The following is an 18,346-nucleotide window of genomic DNA, read 5'->3' on the forward strand; positions in this document are numbered from 1 at the left end:
GTCCAGGACAGGAGCCGCTTTTTTCCACTATAAAGGAAGGTGGACTATTTCCTGCTTCCTTTGTTGACGTGGTGTTCTTGTTTTGTTTTTGTTTTGACCCAGTATCGAGAACTTGTAGTTTTCTAGTTCAATCTCTGGAATTGCACCAGCACTAAGTGGGGAAAAACATGTAAAGAGATCAAATCCTGCATGTGGAAGGGACAAAGCCAGAGGAAGGTAATTTGCAAATAGTCTGAGGGCAGGCAGGACTTGCCATCCTCAGTCTCCCTCTAAGGGCTCCAGGTTCACCATTTACTGAGACTGGAATCCTTCTGGGATCCTTGTCAATGATCTCTGGATTCCTATTCCTGCTTGTTTTGTGTATGGGAAAAAGACGGGAGGTGTACTTTAAGGCCACAGCTAAGCCTGGTTTATTCACATCTATGCTGACCTATGAGCTAGGATTTTCAGCATTCCTGCATTTCCTTACGCAGTTCTTTTTAAGGCAGAAATTCCCTCAAGGCCCCCGCATCTTGGTCAGATACATGGTAGCCACTTTTCCCTGGCTCGGACCTGATGGATCAGGGACTGGTTCTCTTGTGACAGGATAATTGTCCATATCCTTGACCAGAAAAACCCCTCTCTCCTTGCAGGTCAAGGTGATTTTAAGTCCATGTTGTTCTGAAGTCCATGGTCTCAAACATTCACCAGTTTACACATCCGGTCTCAGTTCACACGCTTACACTGGCTTGTCCGAAATTGCTAACTGAGGTTGACTCCTTAGATCCTGGAGACCCTGAGATAGCTCTGCTCTTTTCAGCAGTCTTGTGCTTAGATTATGTCATGGGGTGTATGAACTTCTCCAGTCAGGAGCTTTGAAAGATGATGAATGAGAGGGGAGGATTCAGGGGGTTTCATCAAGGAAATGCCACCAAAGAGATGACCAGAGTAATCAAATGGCAATAAATACAGTCTTATCAATAATTACTTTTTTTAATGTTTTTTTTTTTTTTTATGTTAGTCACCATACAGTACATCCCTGGTTTCTGATGTAAAGTCTGATGACTCATTAGTTGCGTATAACACCCAGTGCACCATGCAATACGTGCCCTCCTTTTACCCATCACCGGTCTATCCCATTCCCCCAACCCCCTCCCCTCTGAAGCCCTCAACTTGTTTCTCAGAGTCCATAGTCTCTCATGCTTCATTCCCCCTTCTGTTTACCCCCTTTCTTTATCCCTTTCTTCTCCTACCAATCTTCCTAGTTCTTATGTTCCATAGATGAGAGAAACCATATGATAATTGTCTTTCTCTGCTTGACTTATTTCCCTTAGCATTATCTCCTTCAGTGCTGTCCATGTTGCAGCAAATGTTGAGAAATCATTCTTTTTGATAGCTGAGTAGTATTCCATTGTATATATGGACATCTGCTTAATCCAGTCATCTGTTGAAGGGCATCTCGGCTCCTTCCACGATTTAGCTATTGTGGACATTGCTGCTATGAACATTGGGGTGCATGTGGCCCTTCTCTTCATTATGTCTGTATCTTTGAGTGTTTACCCTGTTTAGATGGATTATTTCACATAAATTAGATTCCACTTAGCTAGAAAGCCAAAAGCTCTGTTTTTCACTCCCTTCCTGCTCCTCTCTTTTGCCTTCATTCATACACCAAGGAGGATGGGACATCAGCAGCTCACCTTGCCTCTTAATCACATCCATACCCTCTTGCCCCATGTCCACATCAATCAGAGCTCCCTGAGTAATTTCTGAGCAGCACCATCGGTGTCCTGACAGTTACTCCATGTCCCCCAGACCCCCTGGAGTGCCCATTGGAGGACCTTTCCAGTGACAAGGCAGAGAAAGGGGTCCCATCTCTCCCCCAGGTAAGCTTGACTTCGTCCAAAATAGAAACCTTGCTTCATTTCTTTGTTTTGGGGCCCCTGACTCAACCACTGGTTCCCATCAGGTTTCTTAGAGAGAACAAAAGACTTGTACCAGCAGTGTTTAGGATGATGCCATCCTCATAGTGTTTTGCATTTTTTTAATTGCAGATGAATTCAACAGGAAATAAAAGCATTCCATTTTTTTATAATCACTCATTGAGAAATAATCTACGTGATGAAAAAGGTGGGGCTTTCTTGTCTGCTTTGGTCTGGAGAGCCACCCTGATTCTGGGTTCTTGCTAGGAATGAAGGTTGAGTGTGTAGTGGGAGAAACCAACTGTCCAGTAAAGAACTATGACCATGTTCTACAGGCCCCAGAACAACTAGGTCATTTAGGTTGTGTGGTTTATGTGTGAGGGCTAAGGGGTGTCTATGTGGTGTCAATGTAAATGTGATTGTATTGAGTATGTGTGTGTTTCCTCAGGAGGTATTTCCCATTTACACAGAACAATGCAATGTCAACTTTGCAAAATAATCTCCTCACCACTGAACACTTCACATACAATCCCGAATTCCTCCATCACCACAACTGTGCCTGGAAGTTTGTTGAATGTTCCCTTCCTCAGATGGAGATAGAGCAGAAAAGACTGTCCCAGGTCTTGACCTCCTAAGGAGGAAAGTCAAAGTGTGGACCTAGGCCTGTATCCCCGTTGCTGATGCTCTGTGCTACTGATCTGCACTTATCACTCAGCTACGGGATCGTTAGTCACAGAGCAGGGGGGTTTCAGCATCCGTGTACACTCCCAAAGTACTGAAGTGTACACATGTCCCAAACACTGACCACGTTATAAGGTGGCCTCAATGGTCACATAACCCAGAACAACTATAGATGGATTTAACAGCCAGCTCTGGCATAGTCATTAGAGTGAAACTCACATAGAAAGTCCACATGCTCCTGGTCAGTCCACTGATTCTGAGAGCTAAGAGGCCCCATGTAGGACAGTGCAGGCCAACAGCTGTCATAGCTGAGGTCATTGCTTGTACATGGCCCAGAGCAGTTAAGAATCAGGACGATAATTTAATGTAATTTATGACATCACCATACCATGAGAAATGCTCAAATCCTGTAAGTCCATACCCAAGGTACAGTGGCAAATAGGAATTTAAAGTAAAACTTGGCTTTTAGCTTGGTGCCCATCACCCTTGTTGCAAATCTCCTAAACAGCTGGGTTAGGGAGTGTCAGTGTTCACTCCATGCCTCCTTTACTTTCCCCATTGTGCAATCTTGGCACCCTTGTCACAGATCATTTATCTATGTACGTGTGAGTTTATTTGGGGGCTCTCTGCTCTGTTCCACTGGTCTATTGGCCTGTTTTTATACTAGTACCATTCTGTTTGATTACCGTAGCTTTGTAATATGCTTTAAAGTCAGGAAGTGTGGGGACTCCATCTTTGTTCTTCATTCTCAAGATTGTTTTGGTTATTAGGGGTCCTTTGTGGTTCCATAAATATTTTAGGGTTTGTTTGTTTGTTTCTATGCAGTGACATTGGGATTTCTGTAAGTCGCTTCCTCTAGGACCTGGTGGTTGACCTTACTGTTTAGTGTCCCAGAGTCTTAAGTTGTGCCTGTCATGTGTGCATGAGCCCAGAAATGCCTATACATGAATGATCAGATCAGGCCAGCAAACTACAACCAAGAAACAACCAGCGGAGGGCAAGTGACCTCTTTTTCATCTTTGGATTCTAGAACTGTGCTCTCCAGGGTGCTAGCCTCTAGCCACATGTGTCTGCTTATAATTAATTTTACACCAACATTCAGCGAATTAAAATAACACCACATTGCTCACTCACACTAGCTACATTTCAAATGTGCGCATACTAATTTGAATCTCAGGTGGTAAGTTTGGAGGTAAGAGCTGCAATGTGCCTGTAGAACTGAGAGTGTGAAAGCTGATTCATTCAGCATCTCTGTCTCATTCGAAGGTTTGTAACTGTGATCAATTCTTGTTGAAGGGCTCTGACTCCACCAAGTATAGAGAACTTCTGAGAACCCACAGGAAATATCAGGTTGATGCCGTATGACCCACACAGCCTCAACTAGAGGAGGAGGAAAGGGTGAGCCCCTCTAATTGATGTGTTTCTATATATCATATTTGGGTGTCTATAGATTTTCTTGTGGAGAGCATTCAAGATTCCAGTAGTGAGGAGGATGACTCTCCAGGTAGGGAACAACACTCAGGTAGGAAGCAATGCAAGAGGGTTCCGGGTACAGTTGGGTTGCACCTGCTGCTCTGGAGACTGAGGAAGGTGGATAGGAAAGCAGAAGGGGTAGGGAAATATATGTACAAGTCTAATTTGTTCATTTCATATTTTAATGACATATTAGTAAGAGGAATGGAGTCCATAGGCATCAGGTGTGCTGTGTTTGCAATCATTTTTGCTTTCCTATTTAAAAATTCATTCCCATGGGGGCGCCTGGGTGGCACAGCGGTTAAGCGTCTGCCTTCGGCTCAGGGCGTGATCCCGGCGTTATGGGATCGAGCCCCACATCAGGCTGCTCTGCTATGAGCCTGCTTCTTCCTCTCCCACTCCCCCTGCTTGTGTTCCCTCTCTCGCTGGCTGTCTCTATCTCTGTCGAATAAATAAATAAAATCTTTAAAAAAAAAAAATTCTTTCCCCTGAAACCTGTACTTCCTTCTCTTTCCCACTGCCAGATGTCAAAGCTTAGGTTCTGTTTCATTAGCACCTCTTGGGATTTTGGTATCTTTCTTGTTATTAACCTTGATGGATGTAATCCTGTGCGACCCAACAGACACTTGAATCTGGATACAAAGTTCTAGCATGAGCCAGGAGGTAGATGAGAGGTCAACTCTCTCCCTTTTAACGTACAGGACTAGTAACATTATGTTCCTGTCCTGTTTGCTCCTCCTTAAAGGCCACTTCCATAGCTAGGTGAGTTGAAGAACCTTTCCTCTGGAATTATGCATATGCTCCAATGTCCTTTAGCTCATCCCAGCCTCCATACCTCACCCAAGTCTGAACTGTGAATGTGCTTCCATCTGAAAGAGGCCCATGTGCAGCTGCCCTGGAGACCCTCCATGGCCGGCAGGGATTCTAGAGGACTGTATGAGGAGCTGCTGGGCCTATTTCACACACCAGCTTTTACAGCCCTGCTGACCTGGTCACCTGGCATTGACCACAGGACACAACCTCTCTCTGGGCAGCAGGGCAGGGAGTCAGTGCTCCTCTCAGAACCCACTGCCTCAGCCACACATTGGCCCTGCCCCCCACACCTTGGTCATGCCTACCCCAGGCCTGCCCAAAGCCCACCCTCCCAGTCCTTCCAAGGTTCAGGGCAAACTCTGGCAGGTAGTGTGTGTTTATGTGATCGCATCAGCTGTAGAGCCCCTGTTGCCCCACGTATAGACTAAGGGAATTTAGACAAGTTAGCTTACTTCTGATTTCATGTTCATGCTCTCTAGGGGGCTAGGAAACCTATGGGATTTTTTGAGAACGATCTTCAAGTAACTGCAATTACCCCAGGCACAGGACAGGTAGTATGTGGAACTCATTGCCATTCTCTCCCATAGGGCCCAACAAAACCCCAGTCCCATTACAGGTGCCCCCTGGGTTTGGATGGATTGGTTAATTGATCAATTGATTGATGAGGGAGGGTGGCAGTATACCCATGATCATTCCTCCGGTGTCCCCATATTTTAAAATAACATGGCTGGTAGAGGCTGACACGGAGAAGGACGATGAACACTAAATAGTGGAGAGAAGTGGAAGGGGAGTACTGAGTCATGAGTACCGAGGAAGGCAACATCACACACAGAAATGCATGCAGACAGTGACTGCCTTCTTGTAAGGACAAGATGACACAGGAGTTCATTCATGGTCACAGTTATGAAATTTGAAGGCTGGAAAAATATGTTGCAGATCACAGAGACCCATTCCCTCATTGCAGAGGGGAAGACAGAGTCATCCCCAGGTCGGCCTTTATCCTGCCAGGAGCAGTGGGTCCAAGTTCTCACCCCAACCCTGACTGTCCCCGTCCTTTCCCAAGGCTTCCTCCTCCCCACTCCTACAATTATCCATGCACAGGATCACATGCAGGGAGCAAAACTGTGCATGCAATTTATTTCCTCTTTCCTCTCTTTTCACTTTGTTTTTGCTATCTATAAGCTCCTCTTTGTAGCTCTTCCCCCATTCCCTCTTTATAATTCTCATCCTGTAGTATGTGGTCTCATACAGGCACTTAAGGTCCTTGGATCAATGTCTATAAAACCTCCTGCAGCCTACCTCATTCACATTCTTAGTGTTGCTCTGGCCCCTTACGCTGGGTCTGTACCACGGACTCCTGCTGAGCAGCCCTGAATGGCCCCAGCCAGGAGCTGGGCTGGGAGTCGGAAGGGTCCCTGCTGGAGGGGCCCCGGGAATTCTGGATCTGCTCTCAGCATCCTCCACTTAATGGTTACCTGCCCTGGGCGGCTCTGGTTATGCCTGATTCTTGTCTTCCTTTCAGCTGTTAACAAATTTTTTTGTAATGGACTCAAAAGAAGGAAAAGACAAAGCAAATTGGGGCAAAGAAGAACAGGAAGAGGAAATGTGAGTGCAGGGCACTTGGGATGAAAATGGTAAAGCAAACGAGTGCACATGTTCTCCGTTGCTTCCCTAACTTCCTTGTTGGCACCGCAGGAAAACCAACCAAACACTGGGGTGACCGCTGATGCATGCGGCCACAAAAGCGGAGACAGGGTGGTGGTACTAGTACATACAGGCAACATAACTACCTTCCAAGGACGCTGCCACACTCTTTCTGAGCTAATTATGTGTAATCGTCGTGCCTAGACTATACATGGAGTAGATGATTTTATTCATGTAACCTAATAAGTTAGATATTATTCTTAAGTCCTTCTATAGGAGGCTGCCAGGGTCCTGGAGATGCTCTGTGTGTCAAATTGGTGTTGGCAACAGATGCATTTATATTACAGGAAACCATAAAGCTAGACATTTAAGATTCGGGGACTTTACAATATGTAAAGTAAACATCAATTAAAAAACAAACGTAAAACTATTTTTTTCTACAAAACAAACTCAGGCACAGATCGTTTCCTCTGATTTCTACAAAGTGTTTTAGAAGTGATGCCACTCTCCGACATCCTCTTCCAGAGAACATATGCAGAGGGAACACACCTACACTGCTTTCATCAGATCAGGAGAATTTGGATGCCACCTAGCAATAGACATCACAGTAAAGGGAAATCACAGGTTAACTCTTCTGAATGTAGATGTCAAGATCCAAAACCAAACATCAGCGGTCTATAAATCCACAGAGTTTTTATAAAGGAATGAAACTGGGATTTCATGGAGTGATTTCCATTGGTTGATGTGAACAGGATTACTGGGTGTTTGGGTGCTGCCTGGGACAGTGGTGAGAAGGGACAATGCCATTGGGTTGGTGGAATGAACATTTGGTGGCAGAGGGAAGAAACTCTCTCCCTGCAACTGCAAGGTCTAGAGAAGGGTGAGGAGTCTACAGAGACTTCAGAGTTTGGGGAGCGGGAAGTGCACACTCAGAGTGTAGGCTCTGCCTGCTCAGGCTATTGCTCAGATCAGTGGTCAGAAGAGAGTGGAGGACATGTCAGCTTCATCTATTAAACCAGCAAAGCACCAGTCCATCAGGTCACTTTCCTCATTAGCTAGTGGTTCATCCAGGGTTGGTTCTTGAAGGCCAAGCTGATTCATTAGAGAGGAGTTATATGTGCAAGTTGGCTTGGAAAATCCTGGGCTCTGGGCCACATAGGAGTCAAGCAGAGCACTGGTCACACCGTCGGTCTGCCTTGAGGCAGCTGATGTGTGATGATGTGGGAGGAGGAGGGATTTTCCCCCTGACCTGTTAAAGGGACTTCCTTTCAGGAAAATATCATAGCTTTTGGGTCAGAGATTGAAATGTTTGGGTGGAGGCATGTGCCCTTCTCTTGGCTCCAGCACCTTCTATGTCCTGGCAGCAACTTTGGGGCAGGAAAATTTGGGGAATGGAGGGAGGGTAGCCCTTGGTTCAGAAGTCCAGCACATGATCTGGAGGACTCAGGGAAGGCGGTGGGGGTTGTTCAGGGATCTCTGTCCCCAAGGAAACAACTACTTTCCTATCTCAGATCTGTCATCAGCCTTGTGACTCCAGGCGTCATTTAAAATCTCTACAATTTAGAGCCATGAATCACAAAACAGGGGTCACAGCACCTACCCTGCATAACCCATGAGGATGATGGGGGATGACAGGAAATGATGACAGATACTCTCCATGAGCTGTAAAGCATCATGCCCATGTGAGGGCTGAAATGTCACCTTGCACCCTCCCCTGCCCTGTATCCGTTCGAGTTTCCTCTCCGGAGGCAGCCACTCCTGTATTCCTTGCTTATTCTTGCAGACAGTTAATGCTGGAACACTTACACAGCACTTACGCAGCACCGGTCATTTTCTCCAGGTGATGTCTGGACTGTCTTATATTAAGCTTCGTAAGGGAATACTAGTAAATAGGCCTCATGCCGCAGAACAGGGAACCAGGGACAAAGGGGTTAAGTAACTTTCCCAGGTACATGTGTCTTCTAGCATGAGTTGATACCAGCCACCAGACACCAGCTCTCATGCTCTCTCTCTCTCTCCGTCCCTGTGCTGTGCTGCCTTTCTACATTGTCTCATCCTCATGAAATCACAGCCCCATCACAGATCATAATACCCCTCTTTGCTCATAGAACAGAAGTGCAGCATAGGAATGAATGAATGTGCTCCCAGGGTCTTCTCTCAGCTGCATATCAACAGTTCTATTTTCAGTATGTTTTCTAGGATTGTGGCTCAGGTTATAAAAAGAAAAATCATAAGGGATTCAAACACGGGATTCACAATATAACTATTTGTGTTTAAGAAGATCTGCTGGCTGTCCACTGTTCTGCTGGCTGTGCCCACAGTGGTTCAGCCACATTGAAATGGGCATCTGACCAAACAACATGGTAGGGCCACAAATATCACCCCCACTAACTACTCCATTGAAGGTGGCATGGGAGTAAAATCAGTAATTAGATTCAAGAAGAAGGACTGTAGTTTGTACAAAAGACACTGGATGTTGGAAAGGAAGGAGTGAGCAGGGAAGGTGCATACTCAAGGGCCAGTGTGGCTACTTCCTGCTCTCAGCCATGCCTTCCGTAGTGGCTGCTCTGAGGGTGGGTCAGATAGTCAGGGAGACACTGGAGGTGTGTAGATTTCATCCACTAAGCCACAAAAGTCCAGCCTGGCAGACCCCTCTCCTAGTTAATGAACTGCTCATCATCCAAGTTTGGTCAGTTGAAGACGAAGCTAGTTCTTTGGGCAACTGTCACGTGGGCAGTTGGTTTAGAATGTCCTGGGTTCTGAGCCAGTTGGGAGGCAAGCAGACTACTGGTCATTCAGGGTGATCACCTGACCACCAGGGAGTCTCACTGAAAGGCAGCAGATAGAATCAAGTGCTGGGGGCAAGTGAGGGGAGATGGAGACATGCTCAGATCCCCCCACTCCATCAGGGGTTGTTCTTCATTTGGAGGAAAGACAATGTATTTTGAGTCAGGGATTGAAACACAGAGCCAGGAGTTGGGTCAGGATTTGAGCCATCCTCTTGGTGCAGGCACCTCCTTGACATACCAGGTGTCTGCCTGCAGAAACCTTGGGGCAAGAGGATATGAGCAAGGGAGTGAGGAAAGGGCTCAATTCAGGTGTCCAGGACCTGATCTCGTATTCAGGTGATCAGGGATCTCTATGTCCAGGGAACCGTCTGTATCCCCTGACTCAGAACCATCATTCAGTTGCAGTTGAGCTGCAACTCTGAGAAAGTCACTTAATCTCTAAATTTCAGTACCTGCACCATGAAATATGGATCTCAGCCCCTACTCCTCCCACCCTGTGAGCATCACAAGAAATGACTTTTCATTATTGGAAGTTGAATATTGAAGTCTCCAATTGTTGAGGGGTCTGTTTCTCTTCATTTTTGTCAGTTTGTTTTATATATTTTGGAGTTCTCTTGTAAAACGTTCATAATCTTGAAGGATGGGCCCTTTTGTCATTATAAAATGTCCTTTTTTTTTCTAGAAGAAAAATGTCATAAAAGTTTGTCTTATATTATCAAAGCCAGTCTCGTTCTCTTTTGGTTACTACTTGCTTAGCATTTCTTTTCCTTTTATTTTCAACCTCTCTGTCTTAGACTTAAAGCGTGACTCCCTCATAGGCAGCAAATGGAGATTATAGGGTTTTTTTAAATCCATTCTGCCAATATCTGCCTCTGAATTGGAGTATATAATCCATGAATATTTAATTACTAATCAGCTAGCATTGGTATCTGTTTTTTGTTTTGGTTTGGTTTTTTGGCTGTATATGTCATCTCTTTTCTAATAGTCCTCCATTACCGGTTTTTTATGTTATGTTCTAGCGTACCGAATACATTTCCATGGTGCTTCTTTTGCTATATATTCTGGGTTATGTTCTTAGTAGCTTCCCTCAGATTATAATTAACACCTTAAATTATAACATTCTAATTGGATTAATACCAGATTAATTTCCATGGCATATAGAAACTACCTCCATGTAGATTCAATGCACACCCTCCCCTTATTGCCATGGTCATACAAATTATATCTTTATACACTGTGTGCTCGTCAGCATGTTTATAATATTGACTTCAGGTGGTGCCTTTTAAATCAGGAGAAAATAATACATTGTTTACAATTATACACATCTTACATACTTTTATATTTTTTATTTAAATTCATTAGCCAACATATACATACTTATATATTTACACTTTCTTGTATATTAACCTATGCAACTCTTTATTTCTTCATGTAGATTTAAGTTACTCTGTTGTCTTTTCATTTCAGCTTGAAGGGCCCTTAGTATTTCTTTGTAGGCCTTGTGAAAGCAGTGGGTTCTCTCAAATGTTATCTGGGAATGTCTCAATGTCTCCTTTATTACTGAAAGACATCTGCTAGATACAGAGCTCTTGGTTGACAGTTTCTGTCTTTTGGCACTTTTCATGTCATCCCACTGCCTTCTGGCCTCTGGTGTCTGATGAAAATTAGCCATAAAATTGAGGAGCCTTTGTAAATGATTAGTTGCTTTCATGATTTTCTCTTTGTCTTTGGCCTTGAACAATTTTATTATGAGGTGGGTTTATCCTGCTTGGACTTTTTTGAACTTCTTGAATATTTTTATTAATGTTTCTCATGAAATTTGGTGAGATTTTGGCTATTGTTACTTCACATATCTTCACTGTCCCTCTCTTTTATTTATTTTATCTTTTACTTATTTTATATTTCATTCCCTGTCTTTTATTTTTCTGGGGACTTTTCTTTGTGCATATGTTGGCATGCTTATTGTATTATACAGGTCCGCGAGGCTCTGCTATTTTTTTCTCCCATCCATATTTTTTAACTCACTGTTCATCAGACTGGATCTCTATTAATCTATCTTCAAATTTTTGTCTTTTTCCTGCTCAAATCTGTTGTTCAGCTTTGTTGTGGCTTTGTGTCTCCCCAAATTATACATTAAAGTTTTACCCCACAGTACCTGTGAAAGTATCCTTATTTGGAAATAAGGTCTTTGCAGATATAATCAAGATAAGGTTACACTGGGGGCGCCTGGGTGGCACAGCGGTTAAAGCGTCTGCTTTCGGCTCAGGGCGTGATCCCGGCGTTACGGGATCGAGCCCCACATCGGGCTCCTCCGCTATGAGCTTGCTTCTTCCTCTCCCACTCCCCCTGCTTGTGTTCCCTCTCTCGCTGGCTGTCTCTATCTCTGTCAAATAAATAAATAAAATCTTTAAAAAAAAAAAAAAAAGATAAGGTTACACTGGATTAGAGTGTGCCCTGATTGAATGGCTGCTGTCCTTATAAGAGCAGGGAGGTTTGGACACACAGACACAGAGGGGAGAAAGCCACCATGTGATGACAGAGGCAGGGTTTAGAGTGATGCAGATGCAATCCAAGGAAAGCCATGAATTTCCAGAAACTACCAAAAGATAGCAAGGGGCAAGGAAAGATAGTTCTCTAGCTCTTTCAATAGGAAACAGAGCCTAAGTTATAGCTTGACTTCAGATTTCCAGCCTTCAGATGTGTGAAAGAGTAAATTTCTATTGTTTTAGCCCATGTAGAGTGTAGTAATTTCTTACAGCGGTCCTAGGAAGTGAATACAAGCCCCTTTAGTGACATTTTCAGTTGTTACTATACTTTTCAACTCCAGAATATCTGTTTCTCTTTTATAATTCACATCTTTTTTATTGTTATTCTCTACTTGGAGAGATATAAGTCTCATACTATGTTTTAGTTCTTTAAATATCATTTCCCTTAATTCTTTACATATACTTAAAAGAGCTGATACAAAGTATCTGTCTCGTAAGTCCAGTGTCTGGACTTTGCTTAGGGACAGTGTGTATTCATTGCTTTTTTCTCCTTGTATATCAGCTTATGTGTGGGGGACAGCCCAAGAGCACCTCCAACATCCGTCCCTCTAGAAAGACTAACTGAACTCAGTATATAGCCATCCTGATAGTTGTGATTTATTACAGTGAAAGCACACTAAGCAAAATAAGCAAAGGGAAAGGTGCATGGGAGGTTCAGAGAAAACCAGCCACAAGCTTTCAAGAGAACTGCTCCAGTGGCATCACAAAGGTACACTTCATTCCTCCAGCAATAAAGTGTGAAACATCTTCCAGGAAAGCTCATTAGAGACTTTGTACTCAGAGGTTTTTAGTGGGAACTGGTCATTTAGGCACCCTCTGCCTCGCACATACCTGAATTTCAGAGTTCTATCAGCAAAGATATGTTCTGCATAAACCACAGGGTTTGCACCAACAGTCTAGGCACAGCAAGCCACACTTACCAGAGAATGGTGGGGACCCTCTTGATTCCAAGTTCCCAGACTTCAGACAGGGTCAGTCTGACAAGCAGGCCTGTCATAGGAAAGCACACTTGGCCCTGGTATGCCAACTTTTTTCTGCACAGTCAGACTTCTGGTTTCCCTGCAGGTATCTTGTTACTGGGGAGGGGGACTGTAAATTGGTTATTTAAAATAATATCATATGACAACTCTAGAAATCGGATTCTCACTCTTCCCTAGGATTTGTTGGCTTTGCTATTTTTTGTCATTGCTTTCTCATTAGTGACTTTAATGAACTAATTCTCCAAAGTCTGTATTCTTTGTCACGTGTGACCACTGTAGTCCCTGCTCAGCTCTATGGCGGTCAGCTATTGGCCGGAGAGAGATCTCACGAACAGCCTAGAACTAAGTCATTCAGTCTTTGTCGAAGGGCTTCGTGAGCATGTTGAATCGTATCTTCAAAATTCAGCTGGTAGCTGAAAACCTTCATTGTTGCTTGTGCAGAACATCCAGGTCAGGCAGGGGGAGAGCTAAGGGCCTTCTAGGGTCTCTCCTGGGTATGCTTACAGTGTTCTAGATTCGTAAGAATAAGTCAGAACTTTTCAGATCCCCTCATGGAAATCTCATTTTTTGGTGGTCCTTGTAAGCTTTCTATTACTCTATTGTTTGCTCCAACTAATATCTATCACTTTAACCAACCAACCACAAGTTAAGCAACTGCCTATAATTTCTTTTTTGACAATTATGCTGGGAAAAGGCTTTTTGTTCTGGGCAAGCTCCAAGTGAGATTAAACACAAACAGTCAAACAAGTAGGGTCTTGCAGACATCCCTCAGACCCATTAGTGGTAATTCTCTAGAAATGAGGTTTTGAGGGAGCTCCGGACCCATTCTGTTCTCTCCAGTGGCTGCCGCATTGCTGTCTTTCACTGTGAACATGGGCTTTAGTTTTCTGAACTACTCTGGAGCCACAGGGCAGGGGATGGGACTAGGCCATGTTAAAACAGCACAAAACTCATGGTTCTGACTGAGACTCACCTGTTTTTTTTCCTCCCTCTTCCACCAGTATCAACATTCCCTCTACTGCTGCAAGTTTGAGTTTATTTCCAGAGTTCTTAAGATGTTGGTGGCAATTTTTGCCAGTTTCCTCATTGATTTTTTTTTGAGGAGAGAATTTTTGGAGGTCTTTAAGCTGCCATTTGCACTAAAGCCACTCACCACATCATACTCATACTCAAGCCACAGTCCATGACTGATTATCCTCAGGTGTTTGCAGGAATCACAGTTCAACGTAAACTGTGTCTCAGAGAGACTCCTCATGCAGTTGTGTGCACACTGTTAGGTCACAGACATGAAACTCAGCTTCAAAATAGAGTGTCACTTTAAAAGGAATTAAATTTTAAAAAAATAAAAGAATTTTCTTAAAATCGTATACTGAATAATATGACGTGGCACCTCTGGATAATAGTGACCAACCAGATCCTCAGGTTGAATTTAGGTCATTAAACAGGGCTTTGTTGTTATATTCTTCCTCCAACTTAAAAAAAACTAAAGCTTATCATATGCACAATTTTGTAATGGTAGAGTTTGGATATTTAATATATGTATGATTTCTTGAACTTGTAAATTTACTTAATTCATCTTCACAGTCATAGAGAAAGTTATTTGGGAATAAAATCAATTATCTTTGGTCATGTATATTTTACTTATCTTGATAAGGCTTGTACTATATAGAAAGAAAACATGAAGATATACAGAGATTCCAAGATATGGTGTAAAACTGCCTATCATTCTAAATCCACACTGTATCTTTAAAATATATGTACAGGCACCGGGGGGGCTCAGTCGTTAAGCGTCTGCCTTCGGCTCAGGTCATTATCCCAGGGGCCTGGGATCGAGCCCCGCATCGGGCTCCCTGCTTGGCGGGAGGCCTGCTTCTTCCTCTCCCACTCCTCCTGCTTGTGTTCCCTCTCTCGCTGTCTCTCTGTCAAATAAATAAAATCCTTAAAAAAAAATTAAAAAAATACATGTAAAATTGCTCCAAATTGCCCAAGGCCTCGCTAGAGCAGTCAAGAGGAAGTAGCTGATTTTCATCATCCTGTTTGCCTGGAGACCACTCCAGACACGTACATCACACTGACGTGTGTGCAGCAGACGGGTTGGGAAGGACTCGGCTTCTCGCTGGGCCTCATGTCACAGTGGAAGTCTGAGCCTCACGACAGCATTACTGTGGCTTTGAGTTGACCGCACTGAGCTGTGTCTAGGCAGCATGCGGTTTGCTTGGTTGGTTACGAGTTGTCTGTTGACTGCGAAGCAGCTCCAGTCACATTGACCTCCCATCGCCTCGTCCTCAAACTTTCCTCATCGCCTCCTGATTCCATCCATACGATGTTCTTTCTGCAGGCATCACCTCCTCCTCCACTGCCCACTCCAGCCACTACCCAGGCTGCACCCCAAGTTACCCTGAATGCATTCCTTAGATAGGGGTTCAGTCAGCCCCTCTTCCAGAGAACCTCTCAAAATCTCCCTGACTAGAGCTGTGCCCAGGTCATCTTTTTCAGGGATCTCCTATTAGTTGACCTTTTTATTGTGTGGTTATTTTATGTATATCTTCCCAAGAATAATTAGGATCCATGGAGGGAGAGAATGTGAAGTTCTTACCAGTAATCCTGCACTTACCTCCTTGCACCTGGTGAACGGGACAGAGATTCTCCAGAGACAGTGCAGTGAGGACAACACGTTGCAGTGGGGAGGGTGCAGGATCTGAATCTGCATGGTCTGCACCATGCCTCGCTCTGCCATTCACACCACATGACACACAGCAGGATCAAAAAACATTTCTAGGAGATGTCTCCTCATGTCGAAAACAGGACTAACAGTCATTCCTCAAGGGGGCATTTGTGAGGAGAGAGAAAAGTTGTATTCATGTAAGATCTTGGGATGTATCTGTCATGCTACCCTTCACTAAATGTTGGTTGGTGGCCTACTGACAGCCTAGTCTCACATTACTGGGTCATGTCCTCTGAGCAAATCATGATCACTCAGAGAGGCATGCGCCTCTCTGCAGCTCTGAGATCCTTGTCTTGTCACAGCTGTCTCTCTCCATTGTCACAGTCAACCCCAGTCATCCTATGTTATGGGCATTATTTTCTCAGTTCTTTCTTTTGTGTCTGACATTTTGTCTTTTTCCCTGCCACTTTTTCTTAAAACATGGGTGGCTACAGCTGGATGTCTCTCCTGGAGTCTAGAGGATGTAGGATACATAGTAGCACTGTGGTGTCACTGCCCTCCCGGCCAGGTTGACCACGGTCTCTCAGGGTTTTTCCAAAGACCCACCCTCAGGGGTCTTCCACATGTCCTAAGCAGTCAATGCATTTGTTCATTTAGTCCAAACTTGTAAAATAAGTTTGGTCACCTCTGCATGCAGCCTACCTGCAAAGGAGTTAAGTGACGTGTCCAAATTGAGGCAAAAAAGCATGGTTAATCCTATAGTCACGGAAGACATGGGATGAGTCATCAAGACAATTTCCTAGAGAAAAGAACTCACACATGAATCCTTAGAGGTCACTTCTTACATCGATCTATTCAATGAACACATCATTCTAAATATACTCAGTTTTCCGTTGAATAGGACTTTTCACAACTAACTGAAGCAGCATGCATCACCAGAATACCAGAGGGAGCTAAGTGCGGGGGCTTCAGAGGGTCACAGTTTTGAGGACAGCATTCATCCTGTGCCAAAGTCCAATGACGCACTGCGAGCCCAGTGCGAGACACAGCACCTCTCTGTCCAGGAGACCCCGACACTGAGATTCCCGAGACGGTGTAGACTGTGCCCAGGGCCCTGAAATGGAAAGAGACACAGGGATGGTGAGTCTGAGGTCATATGATGTCTATAAGAAGGAAGTGGCAGGGCCTCCCCTGATCCACTGTCAACAAATCACCTGAGCAGAGAGTGAGAGGAGTGGGGAGGAAAGAGGACGAGGCTGTGATGGAAAGACCCTTCGAGTTCTGCTTCCCGCGGGGCCCAAAGTTGATTTTACCTACTGGCCCCACTCAAAGGGAGGACAGGGAAGTCATGCAGATCCTTCCCCTCCCCTTGATGGCCTCCCACAGCTGATGTACCCCAGGGGTTTGTGGCAAGGCAGGCCCACAACTCCTCCTGCTGTGTTAGGGCCAGATGTACATACAGAAGGGGACCTTGGAGAGAGAGTTGCATGCCCATCCACCTGTCCACTATCCCCTCCTCCCAGAGTGGGGTCTCTTCACTGCCCAGGAGCCTCCTCTTAAGACTGCAGCCTCTTCCACAGCCTTGCACTCAGTGAAGTGACCTCCACAGCTTCTTCCTCCATTGTAGATCACTGTAGAGGGGGATCCAGAGGGAACCCAACCTCAGAGAGAACTTGTTCCAGATTCAGAACAGCAGAAGGGGCCCCTGGGTAGCGCAGTCGTTAAGCGTCTGCCTTCGGCTCAGGGCGTGATCCCGGCGTTCCGGGATCGAGTCCCACATTGGGCTCCTCTGCTGGGAGCCTGCTTCTTCCTCTCCCACTCCCCCTGCTTGTGTTCCCTCTCTCACTGCCTATCTCTCTGTCAAATAAATAAATAAAATCTTAAAAAAAAAAAAAAAAAAAAAAGAACAGCAGAAGGACCAAAGACCATGACAGATCAGCCAAGACCAACCCACTTTCCACTGTGGCAGTCAGGGGGATCCCCTTCACCTCATCCTGTGTTGCTCTCTCTCCATCATTCCTGATTGGGGGACAAAATAGGGAAGGCCTCAAGGAGAGGGAGAGAGCGCTAAGCACATCTTGTGGGTGCTCCACTCTGAGGAATGGGAGGGACCACCCAGCCCTCTTTGGCACACGCCAGTTAACCTCTGCCTGATACTGGACCCAAGGGTTGATTGGGTCTGTTGTTTGGGTGTACACATATGGTATCAGGAAATTGGAGGGAAGCAGAACTTTCAAGGGAAGAAGAGGGACTCTGCATTTTTTTCCCAGAGCAAAGCTGGTTCCAGTCACTAACATAATAATCCACACCAATACTTCCAGTGCAGGACTGAGTGATCTGACCAAAAGCTCCAGAAATTGTGGACAGCTGGGTCAGCAAACCATACCCAGGATCTTAGAAATGGGGGTGCATCAACCACACAGTATCAGAGAACCAGAGGAGAAAGGACGGCCCCCATTACACTACTCCAGAACTCAGCAGCAGCCACTTGGCCACAAAATGACAGCAATAACTCTGGACAGTGAGAAGGTACAGACAGCCAACAGGTTTTTATCTCACTTCCCTGTGGGCCTTGAGGACAATGTAGGCATCAAGCTGCTGTCCCACACTAAGCAGTAATAATCAGCCTCTTTTCCAGGCTGAAGCCCAGAGATCAAGAAGCCTGGCTGCCTGACCTGGAGCCCAGGAAGCTCTTCTGAGAGGCAATTGCAAATCTGGGGGTCAGGAGTTTGGCAACAAAGCCCAGGTGTTGCTGAAGCTGAGCTGCTCCCCTAGTGCACGTGTTGGTGGCCATCTCTCCTTGGCCCTTGGACACTGAGGGTGGCTGAGTCAACCCCACCTGGACCACAGACCCTGG

General features: G+C 45.0%; 1 long non-coding RNA gene across 25 annotated transcripts in view; it reads left to right on the forward strand.

Annotated features, from left to right (window-relative positions):
- The window catches only part of LOC148108125 (uncharacterized), a 122,938-nt gene that overhangs the window by 101,243 nt on the left and 3,349 nt on the right, over positions 1-18,346 (forward strand). For 13 of the 25 annotated variants that reach the window (XR_015721060.1, XR_015721067.1, XR_015721073.1 and 10 more), the window contains 2 exons: positions 1,792-11,508; positions 11,730-16,205. This is a non-coding gene — a long non-coding RNA (uncharacterized LOC148108125). Of the gene's footprint in view, positions 1-1,791; positions 11,509-11,729; positions 16,206-18,346 lie in introns of those variants that run through there. The other 12 variants (XR_015721065.1, XR_015721064.1, XR_015721071.1 and 9 more) reach the window with 10 other exon arrangements.

This window comes from Ursus americanus, chromosome 22 (assembly GCF_024610735.1).
Source record: "Ursus americanus isolate L20-20 chromosome 22, mUrsAme1.1.p, whole genome shotgun sequence".
Classification (NCBI taxonomy): Eukaryota; Metazoa; Chordata; class Mammalia; order Carnivora; family Ursidae; genus Ursus; species Ursus americanus.